The sequence below is a fragment of the Salmo salar genome, unplaced genomic scaffold (genome assembly GCF_905237065.1).
Source record: "Salmo salar unplaced genomic scaffold, Ssal_v3.1, whole genome shotgun sequence".
NCBI classification, from domain to species: Eukaryota; Metazoa; Chordata; class Actinopteri; order Salmoniformes; family Salmonidae; genus Salmo; species Salmo salar.
In genome coordinates this window covers 244,905-266,045 of record NW_025548478.1, presented here as the reverse complement: position 1 = coordinate 266,045, position 21,141 = coordinate 244,905, and the positions used below count along the sequence as shown (strand labels likewise).

Below are 21,141 nucleotides of genomic sequence, written 5' to 3'. Positions count from 1 at the left end.
TGTAGCCCTGTACCAGGAGTGACCAGAGTAACCTGAGTGTCTGTAGCCCTGTATCAGGAGTGACCAGAGTAACCTGAGTGTCTGTAGCCCTGTACCAGAGTAACCTGAGTGTCTGTAGCCCTGTATCAGGAGTGACCAGAGTAACCTGAGTGTCTGTAGCCCTGTATCAGAGTAACCTGAGTGTCTGTAGCCCTGTATCAGGAGTGACCAGAGTAACCTGAGTGTCTGTAGCCCTGTATCAGGAGTGACCAGAGTAACCTGAGTGTCTGTAGCCCTGTATCAGGAGTGCCAAGTAACCTGAGTGTCTGTAGCCCTGTATCAGGAGTGACCAGAGTAACCTGAGTGTCTGTAGCCCTGTATCAGGAGTGACCAGAGTAACCTGAGTGTCTGTAGCCCTGTATCAGGAGTGTCTGTAGCCCTGTCAGAGTAACCTGAGTGTCTGTAGCCCTGTATCAGAGTAACCTGAGTGTCTGTAGCCCTGTATCAGAGTGACCAGAGTAACCTGAGTGTCTGTAGCCCTGTATCAGAGTCCAGAGTAACCTGAGTGTCTGTAGCCCTGTATCAGAGTGACCAGTAACCTGAGTGTCTGTAGCCCTGTATCAGCAGTAACCTGAGTGTCTGTAGCCCTGTATCAGGAGTGACCAGAGTAACCTGAGTGTCTGTAGCCCTGTACCAGAGTGACCATATTAACATGAGTGTCTGTAGCCCTGTATCAGAGTGACCAGAGTAACCTGAGTGTCTGTAGCCCTGTATCAGGAGTGACCAGAGTAACCTGAGTGTCTGTAGCCCTGTATCAGGAGTGACCAGAGTAACATGAGTGTCTGTAGCCCTGTATCAGAGTGACCAGAGTAACCTGAGTGTCTGTAGCCCTGTATCAGGAGTGACCAGAGTAACCTGAGTGTCTGTAGCCCTGTATCAGGAGTGACCAGAGTAACCTGAGTGTCTGTAGCCCTGCATCAGTAGTGACCAGAGTAACCTGAGTGTCTGTAGCCCTGTACCAGAGTGACCATAGTAACCTGAGTGTCTGTAGCCCTGTATCAGAGTGACCAGAGTAACCTGAGTGTCTGTAGCCCTGTACCAGAGTGACCATAGTAACCTGAGTGTCTGTAGCCCTGTACCAGAGTGACCAGAGTAACCTGAGTGTCTGTAGCCCTGTACCAGAGTGACCAGAGTACCCTGAGTGTCTGTAGCCCTGTACCAGAGTGACCATAGTAACCTGAGTGTCTGTAGCCCTGTATCAGAGTGACCAGAGTAACCTGAGTGTCTGTAGCCCTGTACCAGAGTGACCAGAGTAACCTGAGTGTCTGTAGCCCTGTATCAGAGTGACCAGAGTAACCTGAGTGTCTGTAGCCCTGTACCAGAGTGACCATAGTAACCTGAGTGTCTGTAGCCCTGTATCAGGAGTCTGGGGATAACCTGAGTGTCTGTAGCCCTGTATCAGAGTGACCATAGTAACCTGAGTGTCTGTAGCCCTGTATCAGGAGTCTGGGATAACCTGAGTGTCTGTAGCCCTGTATCAGAGTGACCAGAGTAACCTGAGTGTCTGTAGCCCTGTATCAGGAGTCTGGGATAACCTGAGTGTCTGTAGCCCTGTACCAGAGTGACCATAGTAACCTGAGTGTCTGTAGCCCTGTACCAGGAGTCTGGGATAACCTGAGTGTCTGTAGCCCTGTACCAGGAGTGACCATAGTAACCTGAGTGTCTGTAGCCCTGTACCAGAGTCTAGGTAACCTGAGTGTCTGTAGCCCTGTATCAGGAGTGACCATAGTAACCTGAGTGTCTGTAGCCCTGTATCAGAGTGACCATAGTAACCTGAGTGTCTGTAGCCCTGTATCAGGAGTGACCTGATTCTGTAGCCCTGTCCAGGTAACCTGAGTGTCTGTAGCCCTGTACCAGAGTGACCATAGTAACCTGAGTGTCTGTAGCCCTGTACCAGGAGTAACCTGAGTGTCTGTAGCCCTGTACCAGAGTGACAAACCTGAGTGTCTGTAGCCCTGTACCAGAGTGACCATAGTAACCTGAGTGTCTGTAGCCCTGTATCAGAGTGACCAGAGTAACCTGAGTGTCTGTAGCCCTGTACCAGAGTGACCATAGTAACCTGAGTGTCTGTAGCCCTGTATCAGGAGTCTGGGGATAACCTGAGTGTCTGTAGCCCTGTATCAGAGTAACCTGAGTGTCTGTAGCCCTGTATCAGAGTAACCTGAGTGTCTGTAGCCCTGTACCAGGAGTGACCAGAGTAACCTGAGTGTCTGTAGCCCTGTATCAGGAGTGACCAGAGTAACCTGAGTGTCTGTAGCCCTGTACCAGAGTAACCTGAGTGTCTGTAGCCCTGTATCAGGAGTGACCAGAGTAACCTGAGTGTCTGTAGCCCTGTATCAGAGTAACCTGAGTGTCTGTAGCCCTGTATCAGGAGTGACCAGAGTAACCTGAGTGTCTGTAGCCCTGTACCAGGAGTGACCAGAGTAACCTGAGTGTCTGTAGCCCTGTACCAGGAGTGACCAGAGTAACCTGAGTGTCTGTAGCCCTGTATCAGGAGTGACCAGAGTAACCTGAGTGTCTGTAGCCCTGTATCAGAGTGACCAGAGTAACCTGAGTGTCTGTAGCCCTGTATCAGAGTGGAAACCTGAGTGTCTGTAGCCCTGTATCAGAGTAACCTGAGTGTCTGTAGCCCTGTATCAGAGTAACCTGAGTGTCTGTAGCCCTGTATCAGGAGTGACCAGAGTAACCTGAGTGTCTGTAGCCCTGTACCAGAGTGACCATAGTAACCTGAGTGTCTGTAGCCCTGTATCAGAGTGACCAGAGTAACCTGAGTGTCTGTTGCCCTGTATCAGGAGTGACCATAGTAACCTGAGTGTCTGTAGCCCTGTATCAGAGTGACCATAGTAACCTGAGTGTCTGTAGCCCTGTACCAGAGTGACCATAGTAACCTGAGTGTCTGTAGCCCTGTATCAGAGTGACCAGAGTAACCTGAGTGTCTGTTGCCCTGTATCAGGAGTGACCAGAGTAACCTGAGTGTCTGTAGCCCTGTATCAGGAGTGACCAGAGTAACCTGAGTGTCTGTAGCCCTGTATCAGAGTGACCAGAGTAACCTGAGTGTCTGTAGCCCTGTATCAGGAGTGAACAGAGTAACCTGAGTGTCTGTAGCCCTGTATCAGGAGTGACCAGAGTAACCTGAGTGTCTGTAGCCCTGTATCAGTAGTGACCAGAGTAACCTGAGTGTCTGTAGCCCTGTACCAGAGTGACCATAGTAACCTGAGTGTCTGTAGCCCTGTATCAGAGTGACCAGAGTAACCTGAGTGTCTGTAGCCCTGTACCAGAGTGACCATAGTAACCTGAGTGTCTGTAGCCCTGTACCAGAGTGACCAGAGTAACCTGAGTGTCTGTAGCCCTGTACCAGAGTGACCAGAGTACCCTGAGTGTCTGTAGCCCTGTACCAGAGTGACCATAGTAACCTGAGTGTCTGTAGCCCTGTACCAGGAGTGACCAGAGTAACCTGAGTGTCTGTAGCCCTGTACCAGGAGTGACCAGAGTAACCTGAGTGTCTGTAGCCCTGTATCAGAGTGACCAGAGTAACCTGAGTGTCTGTAGCCCTGTACCAGGAGTGACCATAGTAACCTGAGTGTCTGTAGCCCTGTACCAGGAGTGACCAGGGGATAACCTGAGTGTCTGTAGCCCTGTATCAGAGTGACCATAGTAACCTGAGTGTCTGTAGCCCTGTACCAGGAGTCTGGGATAACCTGAGTGTCTGTAGCCCTGTATCAGAGTCCTGAGTAACCTGAGTGTCTGTAGCCCTGTACCAGGAGTCTGGGATAACCTGAGTGTCTGTAGCCCTGTACCAGAGTGACCATAGTAACCTGAGTGTCTGTAGCCCTGTACCAGGAGTCTGGGATAACCTGAGTGTCTGTAGCCCTGTACCAGAGTGACCATAGTAACCTGAGTGTCTGTAGCCCTGTATCAGGAGTGACCATAGTAACCTGAGTGTCTGTAGCCCTGTATCAGAGTGACCATAGTAACCTGAGTGTCTGTAGCCCTGTATCAGGAGTGACCATAGTAACCTGAGTGTCTGTAGCCCTGTACCAGGAGTCTGGGGATAACCTGAGTGTCTGTAGCCCTGTACCAGGAGTCTGGGATAACCTGAGTGTCTGTAGCCCTGTACCAGAGTGACCATAGTAACCTGAGTGTCTGTAGCCCTGTACCAGGAGTCTGGGATAACCTGAGTGTCTGTAGCCCTGTACCAGAGTGACCATAGTAACCTGAGTGTCTGTAGCCCTGTATCAGGAGTGACCATAGTAACCTGAGTGTCTGTAGCCCTGTATCAGGAGTGACCATAGTAACCTGAGTGTCTGTAGCCCTGTATCAGGAGTGACCAGAGTAACCTGAGTGTCTGTAGCCCTGTATCAGGAGTGACCAGAGTAACCTGAGTGTCTGTAGCCCTGTACCAGGAGTCTGGGGATAACCTGCTCCTGTAACGACAAAACAAACAGAAAATACTGTCATCATGAGACCTAAAATAGCCATTGATAAGCACTAACAATCACAATAATAATAATAACAATAATAACAATTATAATTAATAATAATAATAATTACTATAATGTTAGTAGCCTATATTACTATTTATTAAATACTAAGTTATTTACTTAATGGGAAAAGTTGCATTTCCCCTCGGACACGATCTTGTGGATGTCAGGTGAGAGGGATGTGATGTTGATGAGCAGGCAGTCCTCGGTTGCCTTATGTGAAAGCCGGTTCCTGTCGTGAGTCGATTGCATTCATAGAGGAAAAGGAGGACTCACAGGTGGAAGTTGATCCAAACATAGTTAGCACATAAAAGGAATGTGCTGACTACAACAACGATGGTGGTCAGCTGATGCCCTCATTGGGTATAGCGAGCACCATCCCCTCTCTCTCCCTCCTTCCCTTCTCTCCCTCCATCCCCCTCTCTCCCCCATCCCCTCTCTCTCCCTCCATCCCCCTCTCTCTCCCTCCATCCCCCTCTCTCTCCCTCCATCCCCCTCTCTCTCCCTCCATCCCCCTCTCCCTCCATCCCCCTCTCTCTCCCTCCATCCCCTCTCTCTCCCTCCATCCCCCTCTCTCTCCCTCCATCCCCTCTCTCTCCCTCCATCCCCTCTCCCCTTCCTCTCTCTCCCTCGATTCCCCTCTCTCTCCCTCCATCCCCCTCTCTCTCACCCAGGTTCTGTTATCTCAGGTCATAAATTCCTGGAGGAGACTCTCTCCCTCGTGCAGTATAGAGAGAGGGTTTCACACTCTGATGGATGAGACAATGCAAGCCATTCATTTGTGGGGCGATTTCCTTCAACCTGCTGACCAGGCCCCTGTGTCTGTCCACCATAGCAGGAGCCCTGACGGTGATCACAAAGTTGACTTTTTCGAATGACAGGCCATGCTACGTAAACAATTGTTCCAGCTTTGTGAATAGGATGTCCCCGGCGGTGTGTCCTTCCAGGGGAACGTCCCGGCGGTGTGTCCTTCCAGGGGAACGGGGTTTCAGGTCCCCGAGGTGTGTCCTTCCAGGGGACCGTCCCGGAGGTGTGTCCTTCCAGGGGAACGTCCCGGTGGTTGTCCTTCCAGGGAACGTCCCGGTGTGTCCTTCCAGGGGAACGCCCCGGTGGTGTGTCCTTCCAGGGGAACGCCCCGGGTAGGACGGTGGTGTGTCCTTCCAGGGGACCGTCCCGGTGGTGTGTCCTTCCAGGGGATGTCCGGTTGTGTCTTCCAGGGAAACGTCCACGGTGGTGTGCCTTCCAGGGGACCGTCCCCGGAGGTGTGCTAGGGGATGTCCCGTGGTGTGTCCTTCCAGGGAAACGTCCCGTGGTGTGTCCTTCCAGGGGACCGTCCCCGAGGTGTGTCCTTCCAGGGGAACGTCCCGGTGGTGTGTCCTTCCAGGGGAACATCCCGGCGGTGTGTCCTTCCAGGGGAACGCCCCCGTGGTGTGTCCTTCCAGGGGACATCCGGCGGTGTGTCCTTCCAGGGGAACGCCCCGGCGGTGTGTCCTTCCAGGGGAACGTCCCCGGTGTGTCCTTCCAGGGAACGTCCCGGTGGTGTGTCCATCCAGGGGAACGTCCCGGTGGTGTGTCCTTCCCATGAAAATAACGGACATATACACACAACTGTGCTACATCGGTGTTGTCAGTACTCTCATCAATAGCCAGGGGAAAATGCTCAGCCTGACTGAGCCCCTCCAGAACAATCCTATGCACATCATCCGCCAGAGCACAGACACGGCGTCCGGCTGATGTCACAGACAGGGGCACCTGTTTGACAGACGCGATTATGCTATCCATAGACTTGTCTGTAGCCAATTCCTCCAAAACTGTCACCATGCATTTTTTAAACAGCTCTGCGTCTGTGAAGGGCATGTTGTGTTTGGTTAGAACCCAGGATGCTTTTAGGAAGCACTTGTGACCTTCTGTTGTTGGGTCAGGCCACGAAGGAGGATTCTACTGCCGTGTTTGTAGCTTGTAGTTAATGCTTCAGTGTTTCTGCTTCAGGCCTCTGTCTGGGGCGGGAAGGCCACTTTCAAAGTACCATTTTTAGATTCATAATGCCATCTGAGATTGAATTATTTGCAAACAATGACATTTTCATTGCAAACAAGACACTCTGGCTTGGCATTGGAGAAAGATGGTAAGATGAATGGATATCTCTCTGTCCGTTCTTCCCTGAAACTTTGATTTTCATTATCCACCTTTCTTTTGCTACTTTTTGAGAGCGACATGTTCTCTTGCTATCAAGCTAATTGTTCTGAATGAATGTTGATATTAATAAAGTAGTGTAGACTACAGTAGGCTACGTAGACATGTTTTTCCCCAACAATCAACACACAGAGATATAAACAAAAAAATATAATTGAATAGAGATATTGGTGATTTTATGAACTTAATCAGATCTAAATTATTTTATTGTCACTCAATGTACTATGTACTAATCAAATGTGTTAAACGTGTTGTTAAATTTGTAGTGTAGGCATATTAATTGTGCTAATATTATATGCTAATTATGTTCTGGCCCTCCGACTTTAACTCAGAAAAAAATTCTCCCGATGTCACGTCCTGACCATAGAAAGCTGTTATTTTCTATGGTAGAGTAGGTCAGGGCGTGACAGGGGGGGTTTTCTAGTTTAGTTTTTCTATGTTGTTTTCTAGTTTCTAGTTCTAGTTTCTATGTTTGGTTTTGTTTGGGATGATCTCCAATTAGAGGCAGCTGGTCATCGTTGTCTCTAATTGGAGATCATACTTAAGTAGGTGTTTTTCCCACCTTTGTTTGTGGGAGATTGTTTTTGAGTAGTGTATGTTTCACCTCTACATCACATTTTTTTTTTTGTTCTTTAGTTTATGTGTATGTATTGCATAGTTTCACAGTTCAATAAAATATGTGGAACGATAATCACGCTGCACTTTGGTCCGCTCCTCTCTATGACAACCGTGACACCCGAAGCCAAATCTAGTTGACAAACCCTGTTTTATAGTATGTCATGGCCTTTTCTGGCCAACTGCTGTTATGTTTATGATATACTATGGTGTTGTGTCACTAGACTTTGACCAGATATTATTGCATCCAAAGATCAACTGTACCTAGAACATAGATACAGAGACACTTGTCATCAGGAAGCTGCTCTCTCAGAACAACGGAAAATATCTCAATGACTTGACATGTTCTGGCTGTGAATTCAGGCTACAAGGTAAGAATCTTCCCAGTGATTATTGTAAAGTGTGTAGAGAAATTAAATGTATGGTGTTATTTTAGTATAGTGACTGACAGTAAAACACTCAGATCTAAAAGTCCATTTCACCTGGGACAGTTATGTGACAGTTCAATCATACAAAATGGCGCTAACTGGGCGTAGGCAAGTCAAATTCAAAAACATATTGTTCATATATCGTATTATACGATTTGTTTATCGTGATTATTTTACAATTTGTAAAAATTTGAATGTATCATAGTTCTAAATCATCTTTCAGAATATCAGAACATTTGTTGTTTTCTAAACTACAATGAGCTCCTGCTTCCTGTGTAATTTGGTATGAAACCACTGAACATACTTTTCTTAACATTGTTATTATGAACTGAATTCAGTAACAGCATAATTATATCATACCTGTTGAACAAAGCAACACACTAGAATGAGAGAAATTATTAAAAGAGAAAGTGACTTATTAATATTATATTGTTGTTGTTAAATAGTTTTATTATTATTAGTTCCACTACATGGAGAAATTGTGAAAAATATTAAATCACCTAACTGTTTGGATGTGTCTTTCTATGTCTGTTAGTAAATGTTTTATTTCTAAGAGATAATGAATAAAAGAGAACAATTGACCTTCAATAATTAGTTGGCCCTGTGTTAATCACAACCAACATGCTGGATCTCTGTTTAGGACGTCACTGTGTTAACCACAACCAACATGCTGGATCTCTGTTTAGTTGTTACTGTGTTAACCACAACCAACATGCTGGATCTCTGTTTAGTTGTCACTGTGTTAACCACAACCAACATGCTGGATCTCTGTTTAGTTGTCACTGTGTTGACCACAACCAACATGCTGGATCTCTGTTTAGGGGTCAGTTCTCTAAAATGAGTCTCTCTGGGGAACATGACACCAAATCTAAGAGGTGAGATGACAATTTTGTTTAAGAATTATTAATAGTTTATTTCAAAAATGATATTTCCAAAAATGTTCACATTTGTTTTTTAATCAGAAATGGTTGCTAATGGGTACCTTCAATATTCCTGTTCTCAGATTATTTATGAATTTCTTTAGATTGTGTATAAAAAATGTTTTATTGCAAAACTCTATATATCCATTGTTTTGCTGGAACACCCTAGATGCATTCAATTGCCCATTTTAAAGCCATGCCCAATTTAGGATAATTTCTTAACAACGTGATGTTGCGCTCCAAAGGGATATCTTGAAATAACATGATGTAGATAATTAAATAATCAAAAGAAAAACTTGTTAATTTTACACTCTTAGAAAAGAAGGTTCCTTATAGAACCAAAAAGGCTTCTATCACTTCCTTAATATATGGAACCACTAAAAGTTATATATATTTTGGGGTTCAGTGAAGAAGAACCTCTAGAGTTCTGATCAATGAAAGGTGAATGTTTTGAGGATGTGAACCCAGCAGCCCTCCAGTGGTCAGATCAATTCCTCCTGTTTTTCCAGCACCCGGACACTGTTTTATGGATTGATCATATAGAAATATAAAACATTATTTTTACGACTCCAAAGTATTTACATGTGGTGCAGGAACCACTGACTCGCTGCATTATTCTATAGTATTATCAAGATACCTGCTGTTAACTCTTAACTACTTAGGACAGCTCACGAGGTGTCCTAAATATCTGCCGACTAGGTGGGACTAGAGACTTCATGCATAGCTTTAATTTATACCCATAAGTGTCAAATGTCTTTATTCTCAGCACTTATATGACCAATTCTCTACTCTGAGACGCTTTGTGGACATGGGCCCAGATCTCAAAATATTGTTATAATAAATGTTTGTTTAACATAATAATAAAAAATGAATATCACTAATGTAACCCACTGTAAAGACTGGGTTTAGTTGATTGTGTGGCACTGCTTATGTCCGCGTTCTGGATCTGTCCCCGTCCCCGTAAAGAACTGTCCGCGTCCCCGTACGGTGTGGCGCCAAGGATATTGTCTGGTTACGAGCAGAGTGGGCTGAGGTGATCTTGGGGAATAACTACAGAGTTCACTACAGTGTTGAGACGCCGAAGTTTATTGTTGAATTTGCTTTTTGCTTTACGGTCAGGGACAGTATGAGTGTAGCCAGATCCTTTTCACTCTCTATCCTTGTTTCATTTTGTGGTTTACCGGATTCGTCATCATCATCGAGACAAACGACAGACGAACGTTCTGCTAGCTAGCCAAGCTAGTCGGTACAGCTAGGTAAGCTAGCTAGCTACTCTACCAGCAGCATCCTAGTTATCCTAGCTAGTCGGTACAGCTAGGTAAGCTAGCTAGCTACTCTACCAGCAGCATCCTAGTTATCCTAGCTAGTCGGTACAGCTAGGTAAGCTAGCTCGCTACTCTACCAGCAGCATCCTAGTTATCCTATCCTCCCTCTCTCGTTGACGGATGCTGGCTACCTCTGTCCGGTTCTCCTCTCTTCACTAGATGGACGGTAACTTTAGTGTTTAACCCCTCTGTATCCAAGGACCAATCTTTTGAATATTATTTTCGGGGCGCCTAAAGTAGGCTGGACACATTCAATTTTTTAACATTTTTTTAGCTGCCTCACCAACGTCTGAATGTGCATTAATAACTTTTAATTGCTAAAGATTTCCAATAGATGGCAGCATAAGACCACGAAGCATCAGTTATAGGCTACAGGCAGCAATAGGATTGACATAAAATAGCATGCAACCACAGACTATATGTCCCATGATTTTCTAAAATGGTCACTCATTACTTTAGTTAGCTATATATCTCGTAATGGGCCTGTATTGCTTTCGGGAGAGCAACAAAATAGTGATTATAGCAGGTATTGAACACCGGGTAAATAATCGCTAGTCAAAACCTCAACCTCAGTATACATGCATTATAAAAAGTAATCTTAATATCTGATATTGCGAGTAAACAACCTCGGAATAGAAAAAGACAAGAGTGCGTCTTCCAGCCCGCCAATAAATTACATCATTAAACCCTACCGGTTAGTAAATTTACCTCAACATGCCCCTGGAGAAGGCAGAGCGACGACACCAGCTTTTTACCAGGGCTGAGTTGACTACTAGAGAGAGAAGGCAGAGTGACGACACCAGCTTTTTACCGGGGCTGAGTTGACTACTAGAGATTGAAGGCAGAGTGACGACACCAGCTTTTTACTGGGGCTGAGTTGACTTCTAGAGAGAGAAGGTAGAGTGAAGACACCAGCTTTTTACCGGGGCTGAGTTGACTACTAGAGAGAGAAGGCAGAGCGACGACACCAGCTTTTTACCGGGGCTGAGTTGACTACTAGAGAGAGAAGGCAGAGCGACGACACCAGCTTTTTACCGGGGCTGAGTTGACTACTAGAGAGAGAAGGCAGAGCGACGACACCAGCTTTTTACCGGGGCTGAGTTGACTACTAGAGAGAGAAGGCAGAGCGACGACACCAGCTTTTTACCGGGGCTGAGTTGACTACTAGAGAGAGAAGGCAGAGCGACGACACCAGCTTTTTACTGGGGCTGAGTTGACTACTAGAGAGAGAAGGCAGAGCGACGACACCAGCTTTTTAGCGGGGCTGAGTTGACTACTAGAGAGAGAAGGCAGAGTGAAGACACCAGCTTTTTACCGGGGCTGAGTTGACTACTAGAGAGAGAAGGCAGAGTGATGACACCAGCTTTTTACCGGGGCTGAGTTGACTACTAGAGAGAGAAGGCAGAGTGAAGACACCAGCTTTTTACCGGGGCTGAGTTGACTACTAGAGAGAGAAGGCAGAGCGACGACACCAGCTTTTTACCGGGGCTGAGTTGACTACTAGAGAGAGAAGGCAGAGCGACGACACCAGCTTTTTACCGGGGCTGAGTTGACTACTAGAGAGAGAAGGCAGAGTGAAGACACCAGCTTTTTACCGGGGCTGAGTTGACTACTAGAGAGAGAAGGCAGAGTGATGACACCAGCTTTTTACCGGGGCTGAGTTGACTACTAGAGAGAGAAGGCAGAGTGGCTCGATGCTGGTTGATGAATTTGACAATGAATGTACCTGGAAAATACGTTTTTCTCAACTAGAGGTGACTGAATTAATGTTCAGACTTATTGATAATCGTTATATTAATGAAGTATAATTTCAAAACATGAGCATAAAAACAGGTAATAATAAACATGAATCATCATTATATTACTTCACAGTAGTCTGTTAAATGCTTTTTCAGTCCTTCCTCTTGTGTTAGCAGTGTGTAAAGGGACAGAAAGAAGCCACACAGGAGTTTTCCTGTGAGGGGGAGTGGTGGTGTATCCAGGGAGAAAACTAAACTAATATTCTGAAATGTCATTTGTGGTCTTATGCTGCCATCTATTGGAATTATTTAGCAACTGCAGTAGTACTGAGTAATGTGTTATTCCTTACTAAAGTAGTAATTACTCAGAATTGAAAAAAATATAACATTTTCTAGTTCATTTTACCACTTATAATAAAATAAAAAGTTTATAGCATAACAAACAATTAAACTGACATAAAACAAAAACACCATACATTTAGTTAATTATATATATAAAACTATTTATTTAGATGGGTGACATTATCTGCCAAAGTAACAGCCCTGTAGACAAAGAAGAGCTCTCCAGTAGGTACCAAAACATTCAAAGGACCTTTTTCTCAAAAGTGAGGTTCCAAGTTTATTAACATTCAAAGCAGAATTACTTTCCCATTGTTCCTCAACTGCAGTGTCTGATATACCATTTTCTAGCTCTGAGTCTCTACTTTTATCCAACGTAAAAAACACAATTTCAAATGTTGCTACATATGACGAATTGAAACGGTCACAGTTGAGAGGCAGGCAGATATATAAAATTTTGTAAAAAAATATTATTATTTGTCTTCTCTGAAATGAAATCATTAAGTTATAGATTTTTAAACAAATACATGTCTGTCATTGAACAACACAATGTCATGATTAGATAGTGAAAAACACACCAAGCTCAGAGTAGATGAAAGATGTAATGTTTGTCTCTGTTGTGTTGAAGTCCAATAAAGCAGGAGACACCAGCCTCCCCTGTCTGTCTCTGTCTCTGTCTGTCTCTGTCTATCTCTGTTTGTCTGTCCCGCTTTCTGTCTGTCCCGCTTTCTGTCTGTCTGTCTGTCTGTCTGTCTGTCTGTCTGTCTGTCTGTCTGTCTGTCTGTCTGTCTGTCTGTCTGTCTGTCTGTCTGTCTGTCTCTTTCTGTCTGTCTGTCTCTGACTGTCTGTCCCGCTTTCTGTCTGTGTCTCTGTCTGTCTGTATCTTTCTGTCTGTGTCTCTGTCTGTCTGTCTGTATCTTTCTGTCTGTGTCTCTGTCTGTCTGTTTGTCTGTCTTTGCCTGTCTCTGACTGTCTGTCCCGCTTTCAGTCTGTCTGTCTCTCTTGTTCTGTATGTGTCTGTCTGTGTCTGTCTGTCTCTGTCTCTGTCTCTGTCTATCTCTGTTTGTCTGTCCCGCTTTCTGTCTGTTCCGCTTTCTGTCTGTCTGTCTGTCTGTCTGTCTGTCTGTCTGTCTGTCTGTCTGTCTCTTTCTGTCTGTCTGTCTCTGACTGTCTGTCCCGCTTTCTGTCTGTGTCTCTGTCTGTCTGTATCTTTCTGTCTGTGTCTCTGTCTGTCTGTCTGTATCTTTCTGTCTGTGTCTCTGTCTGTCTGTTTGTCTGTCTTTGCCTGTCTCTGACTGTCTGTCCCGCTTTCAGTCTGTCTGTCTCTCTTGTTCTGTATGTGTCTGTCTGTGTCTGTCTGTCTCTGTCTCTGTCTCTGTCTATCTCTGTTTGTCTGTCCCGCTTTCTGTCTGTCTGTCTGTCTGTCTGTCTGTCTGTCTGTCTGTCTGTCTGTCTGTCTGTCTGTCTGTCTGTCTGTCTGATCCAGAGCTCTTCTTATGTTTCCCATCTGAGCTCAGAGTAGATGAGAGATGTAATGTTTGTCTCTGTTGTGTTAAAGTCTAATCAAACAGGAGAGACCAGCCTCCCGTGTACCCAGCTGTGTGTCCATGAAGAGTGACTGGTCCATGTGTACACCTATATACTTTAGAGAGGGAGACTTTTCTACTGAACAAAGGTAAGAAGAACTCATGGGTCATGGTCAGTGAGTTAAACAACACTGTCTCTAGTCATTTCTCCTCTCCCATTTTCACATTTCTTTTGGTTGTTTTCATAATCCATAGGCTAATACTTTTGTCCATTTTCATAGTCCTAAAACAATATTAATTAAACAAACACAATATTCCCTCCCTGTGTGTGTGTGTCTCTCTGTCTGTCTATCTGTCTCTCTGCCTCTTTGCCTGTCTCTCTGTCTGTGTGTATTTCGCTGTCTGTCTGTCTGTCTGTCTGTCTGTCTGTCTGTCTGTCTGTCTGTCTGTCTGTCTGTCTGTCTGTCTGTCTGTCTGTGTCTCTGTGTCTCTCTGTGTCTGTTTCTGTCTGTCTGTCTCTGTCTGTCTCTGTCTGTCTGTGTGTCTTTCTCTGTCTGTATGTCTGTTTCTGTCTGTGTGTCTGTCTGTCTGTCTGTCTGTCTGTCTGTCTGTCTGTCTGTCTGTCTGTCTGTCTGTCTGTATCTTTCTGTCTGTCTGTCTGTCTGTCTGTATCTTTCTGTCTGTCTGTCTGTCTGTCTGTATCTTTCTGTCTGTCTGTCTCTGACTGTCTGTCCCGCTTTCTGTCTGTGTCTCTGTCTGTCTGTTTGTCTGTCTGTCTCTGACTGTCTGTCCCGCTTTCTGTCTGTGTCTCTGTCTGTCTGTTTGTCTGTCTTTGCCTGTCTCTGACTGTCTGTCCCGCTTTCAGTCTGTCTGTCTCTCTTTGTCTGTATGTGTCTGTCTGTGTCTGTCTCTGTCTGTCTGTCTCTGTCTCTGTCTGTCTCTGTCTATCTCTGTTTGTCTGTCCCGCTTTCTGTCTGTCTGTCTGTCTGTCTGTCTGTCTGTCTGTCTGTCTGTCTGTCTGTCTGTCTGTCTGTCTGTCTGTCTGTCTCGTCTGTCTGTCTGTCTGTCTCTGTCTGTCTCTGACTGTCTGTCCCGCTTTCTGTCTGTGTCTCTGTTTGTCTGTCTGTCTCTGTCTGTCTGTCTGTTTGTCTCTCTGTCTGTGTCTTTCTGTCTGTCTGTCTGTCTGTCTCTGTCTGTCTCTGACTGTCTGTCCCGCTTTCTGTCTATGTCTGTTTGTCTGTCCGTACTCACTCACTCCCTGGATGAGGAGATGTAATCTCATGTTTTGTCCACAGAAACCAACAGGAGAGATCAGAGTCAGAGATTCTCAGTGGTCAGTCTTCCCAGAGTCATCAAACAGACCTGGACTCTATATTCAGTGTATGTGTTCCTGTTATGTACATTTGTTTTTGTTTACCTCAAGTAAAGTTGATCTGTCAATTATTCATTAATGTGTTAATGAGAAAGCATTTCTTCTCTTGCTTAACTTATTTACTTGATTTATTTCAGTTGCTTGAAAAGAAAATGATGATATTTGTGAAGAACGAGCTGAAGATGTTCAAGAGGATTCTTAGTCCAGAACTCCCAGAAGGCTTTGAGAGTCAGAAGCAGGATGAGGAAGTGGTGTATGCTGAAGATGAGAAGCAGGAGAGCAGTGCCAGAGAGGGGGCTCTGAAGATCACACTGCACATCCTGAGGAAAATGAACCAGAAGGAGCTTGCTGACACACTGGAGAAAAGTAAGATCTGTCTGCCTCATGTTGAATGCTGTTTTATAACATTTAAAAGCTGTGGCTAAAGTACAGCTAAAGTAGCTGTGTAACTCAATGATATTGAAGCAACCTTAACACAACACCTAGTGACCTCGTCAAGTAGCAGCAGGGATGTGTTGTGTTGATTAATTTAGAGAGAGAGAGACAACATTAATAATACCATCAATAATACCAATAATAATATAATCAGTCACACCAGTCTGGAATGCATTATGAAAACATTTATACAGTCAGTTAAGAGAATAAATGATTATAATTTAAAATGTTATAACAGTCCTACAATACTGTAGACATTAAAACAGATGTAATATTAATATCCTCTGTGTTATTTCTAGATTCAGATGATCCTGCCGTGATTTGCCAACGTGAACTCAAATCTAATCTAAAGAAGAAGTTTCAATGTGTATTTGAGGGGATCGCTAAACAAGGAAACCCAACACTTCTCAATAAGATCTACACAGAGCTCTACATCACAGAGGGAGGAACAGGACAGGTCAATAATGAACATGAGCTGAGACAGATTGAGACAACAACCAGGAAACAAGCAAGACCAGAGACTGCAATCAAATGTAACGACATCTTCAAACCCTTAACTGGACAAGACAAACGTATCAGAACTGTGCTGACAAAGGGAGTCGCTGGCATTGGAAAAACAGTCTCTGTGCAGAAGTTCATTCTGGACTGGGCTGAAGGAAAAGCAAATCAGGATGTCCAATTTGTATTTTCATTCCCTTTTCGGGAGCTGAATTTGATGAAAGGGGACAAAAACACTTTGATTGAACTTCTCAATCACTTCTCAATGGAAACAAAACAATCAAGAATCTCCAACTACGACAAGTACAAAGTTCTGTTCGTCTTTGATGGTCTGGATGAGTGCCGACTGCCCCTAGACTTCCAGAAGAACAAGATCTGTTGTGACGTCACAGAGTCAACCTCAGTGGATGTTCTGCTGACAAATCTCATCAAGGGAAATCTGCTTCCCTCTGCTCTCCTCTGGATAACTACCCGACCTGCAGCAGCCAATAAGATCCCTTCAGGGTGTGTTGACCAGGTGACAGAGGTACGAGGGTTCAATGACCCACAGAAGGAGGAGTACTTCAGGAAGAGATTCAGTGATGAGGACCTGGCCAGCAGAATCATCTCACACATAAAGACATCAAGGAGCCTCCACATCATGTGCCACATTCCAGTCTTCTGTTGGATTTCTGCAACAGTCCTCGAACACATGCTGGAACATAAGAGAGAAGAGATGCCCAAGACTCTGACTGAGATGTACACACACCTTGTGGTGTTTCATACCAAACAGAAGAATGAAAAGTATCTTGGGAAAGAAGAGACAGGTCCACACTGGAATAAAGAGAGCATTCTGTCACTGGGAAAACTGGCTTTTCAACAGCTAGTGAAGGGCAATCTGATTTTCTATGAAAAGACCTGAAAGAGGCTGGCATTGATGTCAATGAAGCCTCAGTGTACTCAGGATTGTGCACACAGCACAATCTTTAAAGAGGAATGTGGGCTGTACCAGAACAAGGTGTACTGCTTTGTTCATCTGAGCATTCAGGAGTTTCTGGCTGCTGTATATGTGTTCCTCTCATTCATCAACAACAATGAGAATCTAATGGATGAACCTCAATCAATGTTCAGATACGTTTTCTCGCTGTTCAGAGACAAGCCTGAAGTTACTGAAGTTACTGTCTACAAGAGTGCCCTGGATAAAGCCTTACAAAGTGAGACAGGAAACCTGGACCTGTTCCTCCGCTTCCTTCTGGGCCTCTCACTGGAATCCAATCAGAAGCACTTACGAGGTCTACTGACAAAGACAAGAAGCAGCTCACAGAGCCATGAAGAAACAGTCAAGTACATCAAGAAGAAGATCAGGGAGAATCCTTCTCCAGAGAGGAGCATCAATATGTTCCACTGTCTGAATGAACTGAATGACCATTCTCTAGTGGAGGAGATCCAAAGCTACCTGAGATCAGGAAGTCTCTCAGAACCCAACCTGTCACCTGCACAGTGGTCAGCTCTGGCCTTTGTATTGCTGACTTCAGAAAAGGAGCTGGATGTGTTTGACCTGAAGAAATTCTCCAGATCAGAGGAAACTCTTCTGAGGCTGCTGCCAGTGGTCAAAGCCTCCAGAGCTGCTCTGTGAGTAAATAAAATGACATATAAGAAGTATTCATCAGGAAGAAATATTATGTTTAGAGAAAAATATGTATTATAATATGTATATTGAAAAACATATTGAATAAATGCATTGATGGAAGATGAATCTATGTGTTGTTTGGGAATATGAACCAAATGCATCTACCCTTGTCCTTCTACACTACTGGTGTTAAATTACCAGTGTGTTTGTGAAGTCATGATGATCTCGTTGCAGGCTGTCAGGCTGTGGAGTCACAAAGAAAGGCTGTGCTTCTCTGGTCTCAGCTCTGAAGTCAAACCCCTCACACCTGAGAGAGCTGGACCTGAGTAACAATGACCTGAAGGATTCAGGAGTGAAGCTGCTCTCTGCTGGACTGGAGGATCCACACTGTAAACTGGAGACGCTGAGGTCAGTATTCCTGTAGTTGGTCAACAAGTGATAACTGTTCACCAGATCCACATGTGTTTACCAGGCACACATAGTCCACACCATATGTGTTCTGACAGTGAAGCTTACAGTTTTAAATGTGGTGCTATGATCCAGCATTTTGGATTTGAGATAGAATGTTTCATATTAGGTGACAGTACAGAATGTCACCTTTTATTTTAGGGTATTTTCATACATAGCTGTGTTACTGTTAAGAAAGGAAAGCACTTTATGTATTTAGTTCTCCCATTTGAAAAAGTTGTACATATTCGGACAAATTCACTTATATTGTATTAAAGTTGTCATAAGTTTAGTATTTAGTCCCATGATCCATGCCTGCAGTGATTACATCAATTGTGATTCTACAAACCTGTTGAATGCATTTGCAGTTTGTCTTGGTTGTGTTTTGGATGATGTTTTTCCTAATAGAAACTGAATGGTGAATAATGTCCTGTCATTTTGGAGTCACTTCACTTGTATTGTCAGTAAGAATAGAACATGTTTCTGAACACTTCTACATTCATGTGGATGCTACCATGATTATGAATAATCAGGAATGAATCATTAATGATGATGAATGAGAAATTTACAGAGGCACAAAGATCAGACCCCCTCTGTTATTGGTGTTATTCTGTATACTTCTGGCCCTTCTTTGGACACTGTGTTAACTAACCTCTAGACGAGCTTCAATGCCATACAGCTCTCCTTCCGTGGCCTCCAACTGCTCTTAAATACAAGTAAAACTAAATGCATGCTCTTCAACTGATCGCTGCCTGCACCTGCCTGCCTGTTCAGCATCACTACTCTGGACGGTTCTGACTTAGAATATGTGGACAACTACAAATACCTAGGTGTCTGGTTAGACTTTAAACTCTCCTTCCAGACTTATATTAAACATCTCCAATCCAAAATTAAATCTAGAATTGGCTTCCTATTTCGCAACATAGCATCCTTCACTCATGCTGCAAACATACCCTTATAAAACTGACCATCCTACCGATCCTCGACTTCGGCGATGTCATTTACAAAATAGCCTCCAATACCCTACTCAATAAATTAGATGCAGTCTATCACAGTGCCATCCGTTTTGTCTCAATCAGAAAGATTTGTCATGACGTTGGCCTCTTTGGGTACAGGAAGGACAGTTGACCCCCTCCCCTTTGTACCATCCCCCAACCTACCTTCCCAACCACCCAGGCCCTGTGTGAAAGGGTTGTAAAAACTCTAAGAGGAGTCTCTGGCCACATGGCCCATAGAGAGACACAGGAAATTCTTCCAACTCACAGAATTGGGGAGCCAAGCGACATTTGTGTTCTGGAGAAGGTATGGAAGATTGGTGAAGAATCCAGCTACGAACTGGTCCGCTTGGTACAATTTTGTGATACTCAGAAGAGACAATATAGCCATATTACCATAAAACTGTTTATATAATAGCCTCAGCTTAAGACTTGCATCATAATGGTTGTATAAAATGTATTAATAAGGATAAAGCTATTTGTAATACATTGAGATGCTATGTACTGATGTTAATGTGATAGAATTGGATTTCTGTACCAAGCTTCACTCAGCCATCGGCACGCCCCCAAGGGACACAGACAGGACCAGGCGTCATTTCACAAGCCTGTTCAAGGGTCACTATAAAACCCACCCTGATTTACATTTCTTCAGACCAGGCCTCCACTCCATGGCCAATAGGTTTTACCATCCAATTCCTTTACTGAAAGTGAACCATACCATGTGGTTAACTTTTAGACTATTGATACCGACAGAATAAGAACAAGTCTTTGATATTAATTATTAGTCTGCAGCTAAGTAAATTATATCATCGAACGCGAAGACCAACGAAACATCCATTCTATAACAACATTAATGAATGTCGCTTTGAAAGATCCATTCTAACCGAGAGAGAGAGAGAGACAAAACTCTCCACAGAACGACGCTCCAACAAGGATCCCGACGACGACACATGAGCGTTAATATATATTGATTGCAATTGTTCCCGAATGAGCGAGCCTTCAATTGTCAATTGTTAATATTAATGAACTCTGTGTACATTCTCAGCTGACCGTTTATGACCCATTGTCTAACAGACCAGCCATGCCTGTTAGCCATTAGGGCACATTACTATACCAATCCTTTGTGACGATAATTACTGTTTGTATGTTTTCTGTTAACCTGTTAGGGCTAGGGGGCAGTATTGACACGGCTGGATAAAAAAACATACCCGATTTAATCTGGTTACCACTCCTACCCAGTAACTAGAATATGCATATACTTATTACATATGGATAGAAAACACCCTAAATTTTCTAAAACTGTTTGAATGGTGTCTGTGAGTATAACAGAACTAATTTGGCAGGCAAAACCCTGAGACATTTTCTGACAGGAAGTGGATACCTGATGTGTTGTATTACCTTTAAACCTATCCCATTGAAAAACACAGGGGCTGAGGAATATTTTGGCACTTCCTATTGCTTCCACTAGATGTCACCAGCCTTTACAAAGTGTTTTGAGTCTTCTGGAGGGAGATCTGACCGAACAAGAGCCATGGAACGATGATGGCCCATTAGACACCTGGCGCGCGAGTTCATGTTGGGTACCCTCGTTCCAATACGTTATAAAAGAGTATGCATTCGTCCACCCTGAATATTATTCATGTTCTGGTTAAAAAGGCCCTAATGATTTATGCTATACAACGTTTGACATGTTTGAACGAACGTAAATATATTTTTTTTCCCCTCGTTCATGACAAGAAGTCCGGCTGGCTTAGATCATGTGCTAACAAGACGGAGATTTTTGGACATAAATGATTAGCTTTTTTGAACAAAACTACATTCGTTATGGACCTGTGATACCTGGAAGTGACATCTGATGAAGAGAATCAAAGGTAATGGATTATTTACATAGTATTTTCGATTTTAGATCTCCCCAACATGATGTCTAGTCTGTATCGCGAACGCGTATTTTTCTGGGCGCAGTGCTCAGATTATTGCAAAGTGTGATTTCCCAGTAAGGTTATTTTTAAATCTGGCAAGTTGATTGCGTTCAAGAGATGTAAATCTATAATTCTTTAAATGACAATATAATATTTTACCAATGTTTTCTAATTTTAATTATTTAATTTGTGACGCTGACTTGACTGCCGGTTATTGGAGGGAAACGATTTCCTCAACATCAATGCCATAGTAAAACGTTG

At 44.1% G+C, this 21,141-nt stretch overlaps 1 long non-coding RNA gene across 1 annotated transcript; it reads left to right on the top strand.

The window, feature by feature from the left end:
• The first annotated feature begins 7,624 nt into the window (after positions 1-7,624).
• On the top strand, positions 7,625-13,667 carry LOC123733091 (uncharacterized). The gene is made up of 3 exons (XR_006763570.1): positions 7,625-7,699; positions 8,578-8,631; positions 13,638-13,667. It is a non-coding gene; the product is annotated as an uncharacterized lncRNA (long non-coding RNA).
• Positions 13,668-21,141: the final 7,474 nt, after the last annotated feature.